General features: G+C 36.8%; 1 non-coding gene across 1 annotated transcript; it reads right to left on the bottom strand.

The window, feature by feature from the left end:
- Positions 1-3,817: 3,817 nt before the first annotated feature.
- On the bottom strand, positions 3,818-3,924 carry LOC132267933 (small nucleolar RNA R71). Its single transcript, XR_009469133.1, has one exon. It is a non-coding gene; the product is annotated as a small nucleolar RNA R71 (small nucleolar RNA).
- Positions 3,925-4,730: the final 806 nt, after the last annotated feature.

The raw sequence follows: 4,730 nt of genomic DNA, 5'->3' as shown, positions 1-4,730 counted from the left end.
AAAGAGGTTGGAATCACACACCTCACATTTGCTAATGATCTCCTCATCTTTTATCATGTTGATATCACCTCTATATCCATCATCAAGTCAGATCTTAATCTTTTTTCCTCTCTTTCTGGGTTGACCATTAACCACACAAAAAGCTCAGTTTTCTTTTCACGCATTGACCAGTCAAGTGAGCTTCTCTGCCCAAATTTTCTTGGTGTTAGAATAGGTTCACTTCCCATAAAGCACCTTGGTGTTCCTCTCATCTCTATAACACTCGAAGCTGTAGATTATAACATCTTGCTTAAAAAAATCACAGCCAGAATCCACCATTGGTCCTCTAGGAGCCTCTCCTATGCTGGAAGGCTTGTTCTCATCAAATATGTGCTTGTGTTCATCCAACTGTACTGGTCCAGTATTTTTATATTGTCACAGAAGGTGATCAATGATCTCACTGTATTGTTAAGGAGATTTTTCTGGACTGATCCTGACCTTAAGAAGACTGGTGCTAGGGTTAAATGGTGTAATGTTTGTAAGCCTATCATAGATGGAGGACTTAGTCTGCCCAATCTTGAAGTTGCAAATAGGGCTACTATCCTAAAACATATTTGGGAGCTTAGAGTTAGAAGCAATCAAAGAATATGGATCTTCTGGTGCAGGACCTATCTCATCACGGATCAGTGCTTCTGGATGCTAAAAATCTTACAATCTTGCTCATGGAGTTAGAGAAAGATTCTATAGCTAAGGCCATTTGCTTGGAAACTTATCAAGCACAAGGTAGGCAATGGTGCATCCACCCACTTCTGGTATGATTTCTGGCTTTATAGAGGCCCCTTCTCCCATTACTATCCCACTTTCATCATCCATGATACAGGAATCTCACTAAATGTAATGTAAATGACTTCATTGATGCTACCACATGGAACTTCCCTCCTACACTCACTGATAAGTACTCAAATGTGATGCATTTTAGCACCTAAGCTAAGGTATTTTCGTCCATACATTTATCTTATTTTCATGATTTAGTACTTACTTGTGTTTTTGCCTATTTCAGGTTAATAAAGTTCAAATAGGCTAATAAGAGCCATTTAGCTCAATTTTGGAGCTAGGAGCAAATCCAAAAAGAAGTCAAGAAAATTGCACTAGAGGAACTTCGATCGATTGAAGGAAATACCGATCGATTGAAGATGGCTACAATCGATCGAAATAAGGCGCTGCTAGCTCAACATTTTGGATAAGGCCAAGAAGATATTTTCATGACACGTCATCTTCGATCTATCGATGCTAAGTGTTGGATCGATCGAAAATGCTTCGATCAATCGAAATGGCTGTTGGCAGTGTGCTGTCTAACTCTCGAGCGCGCCGAACTCTACCTAACTATGGTAGCTGCGAATTTCCTCTAATCATAGGCTGTATTTCTGACTTGGTGCCTACTCAAAGAGGTTTATAATAGATTAATTGAACAATATTGTAAAAAGTATCATCTAGTTTTTCTTACCAATTATAGAAATAGTTTCTCTCTCTAGAACAAAGGTTTTGGGAAGAAAGCAAGGAAAAAGATGATAATGCCAACCTCTAAGCTAGCCCTTAAGGGTTCCATGACCACTACAATGAGTGGCTAAATTCTTCTCTTGGGGTTAGAGATAGCCCCTAGGCTTGCTTCCTAAACCTAGCTTTTGTGTATTTTTGGGAATTTTAGTTGTACTTGATGTTTTGACCATAAATAAATATAGATCTTGTGATTTTTACATGATTTGTATGGATTAATACATTTCAATTGATCATTTAATTCTATCCATATGTCTATGTATGCTAGAATGAATGTCCATGCGCTTTTCTCTATATTTAATGAAATTGATACATGTCTATGTGTGTTGATGTTGTTAATCTAGTGATAGTTAAGGCATGGTGCTTAATTGATTACTCTTGTAGTTTATTTGATGGTTCATACTTATTTTTTGATGGATTGTGCCACATCCTTAGTTTAATTAGCTTAATTTTCATGTCACTAGCTTAGTTGTAGTGTAATTGCTTTCATTTCTTAAATAGGTGGACAATCCATTCTTGTTATTTGATGTTCCATACTTATGAGTGCAAATAATACATTTCTCTAGATTTTTGTGTGTGCACTAATTGTGATTTAAATGAATGGTTAATGGTATAATTTGATAGGTTGTGCTACTTACTAGATTGATTAGACAATCTATACTTATTTATCATCCATTATGCTTTGTTTTCAATTGGAGTCACACACACATATTTTACAACATAAATTTCCCCATTAATATACAATTGCTAGTGTTTGGTGAAGTGAAGCTTAGTGGTGAACTCTAAGCCCCAAGACCTTTCTCTCATATTACTTTCTCTAGATTCTAGATTGTCATTTGATTGCATTATTTTAATTGAACCATTAGTTTAATCAAATCAAACCCTCTTTTGATCATTCGACTTACTAATCCATCATTGTTTCCAAATTACCGTTCATTTTCCTTGGGACGATTCCTACTCACTCTAACTACGTTAATAGTTAGTAGTGGTAATGGTATTCTATAAATTCAAACTTGGCCACATTTTATCACACCACACTTTTGTGCAACTCGGTTTTCACGACACACCAAGTTTTGGCACCGTTGCCGGGGATTTGGCAATGCCGTGTTTTGGAATTAATTAAGAATTAGTACTCATTTGATCTTGTTTCTATTTTATTTTATTTTACTTTGTTGACTTATTGTGTTTATTCTTGATTGGCTAGGTACATTGATCCAAGGGAAGTGAAGCAAAAGGATTCTAAAGTAAAGAAGCAAGCTCAGCAAAAGCAAAAGCATAAAAAGCTAAAGCTAAAAAAAAAAAAAAAAAAAAAAAAAAAAGTTGTTTAAGGACCCTTTGTGAGCTTTTCTAACTCTCTTGCTTAGTTAAATTGTCGGCCCGCATGGTAGCAAGTTTTATTTTCTTAGATAGATCATCGGCCCGTGAGGAGGCAATTTATTTCTTACATATTGTTGAAAGTATTGGAGTATGGGATTAATGTATGTGGAGGTTTGTTGACTGATTTGTTGCGGAGGAGAAGTGTTTGCTACTTACTTGTTATTGAGTTGTTGTTTGTTTTGATTGTGCATGCATGGTTGTAGGTCATTAAATCCTACTTTTGTCTCATTGAATTTCAATCTAGAATCCATTGTTTGTAATCTTAGGGGAAGGGGTAATTCAAGTGACTCCATTTCGTCAATGGAGGAACATAATGAGGACTATGTTGAGGGCCTTGATCATATCGACCAACTGGGAATTCTTCACCCTAATGTGCATCAACACCATGATAACATTCAAGTACCATTAGGCGTGCCTAGACCCTTCATTCCATAACAACAAGGCCAAATTCCAATAGGAATGCCTCGGCCAATTTTTTGGACCACCTCCACCTCCCGTTGTTCAAGCAAATCATGGTGCTCGTGTAGGGCCACCAATTGTGAATCCTCCCCTTGCTTTAAGAGACCATTATGTGCCTAATGAGTATAATGCACTAACATGCATTCAATTAGCTCCATTTAGAGCATACCATTATGAGATTAAACCACAAACAATTCAAATGCTTCCCAATTACCATAGGCTACCAAGTGAAGAACCTTATAAGCATTTGGATGAGTTTCTTGAAGTGTGTTCCACCATGAAATACACGGACATGCCGGAAGAGGTTTTGAGGTTAAAACTCTTTCATTTAACCCTTAAAGATAAAGCAAAATACTGGTTTAACAATTTGAGGCCTTTTTCGATAACTTCTTGGGCAGAGATGCAACAAGAGTTCTTGAAAAAGTATTATCTGGTATCAAAGACCAATTCAATCAGAACTTCAATTCATGAATTCTCACAAGGGGATGGGGAATTGTTTCATGAGGCATGAGAGCGATTGAACGATTTGCTTAGCAAATGTCCATGCCATGACATTCCTAAATGGAAATTAGTTCAATTCTTCTTTGAAAGTTGGTCAGACAATCATAAAGGTATGGTTGATGCTTCTATGGGTGGTTCTTATCTAGATAGACATGAAGATGATGTATGGCACTTATATGAGAGCATGATTGAGAATTCAATGCATCGACCTTTATCATCTAAAAATGGTAGAAATATAGGTGGAAGGAAGAATGTTGGCTTTTATCAAGTTGACCATTCTAATGATATAGTCGTCGAAGTAAAGTCCTTATCTCAAAGGTTTGATCAATTCTTTACTAACCAAAATTCGGCCAACCAAGTGTCTTCCTCCCCTAATCATACTCATCATCCTTCCAATGAATCATGCATGACTTGTTCTAGTGTTTTACATTCTACTTCCAATCATCCTCATGGACATATGCAAACTGAACACTATAAACAAGTGAATGCCGCTTTTTTTACCCAAGGAAATGATTCCTATGACACTCATTATAATGCTGGGTGGAGGAACTATCCAAACTTCTCTTGGAAAAGCTAAGAGGAAGGCTCAAACCCTCCCCAAAGTGGTTTCCAAAACAAGTATCTTCCGCCCCCATTACAAGGTTAAGGTTCCCTAGGTTATCGTTCATCTTATCAAGCATCACATGGAAACCAATTTTCAAACTCTCATTTTCCAAACCAATTATCACATTCTCAAGGTAATTCAAGGAGTCCCACATTTGAAGATAAAGTTTTATCCTCTTTGGGTACTTTAGAAGCAAATACTCAATTGCTTCATTCTCATTCCCAATTAATTGCAAAGTTAGAAACCCAAGTTGGGC

The sequence above is a fragment of the Cornus florida genome, unplaced genomic scaffold (assembly GCF_030987335.1).
Source record: "Cornus florida cultivar Cherokee Brave unplaced genomic scaffold, ASM3098733v1 CherokeeBrave_3.0.0_Hap2_Chr07, whole genome shotgun sequence".
Taxonomy (NCBI): domain Eukaryota; kingdom Viridiplantae; phylum Streptophyta; class Magnoliopsida; order Cornales; family Cornaceae; genus Cornus; species Cornus florida.
Note: the sequence above shows the minus strand (reverse complement) of the source record. Positions and strands in the feature narration are given on the sequence as shown.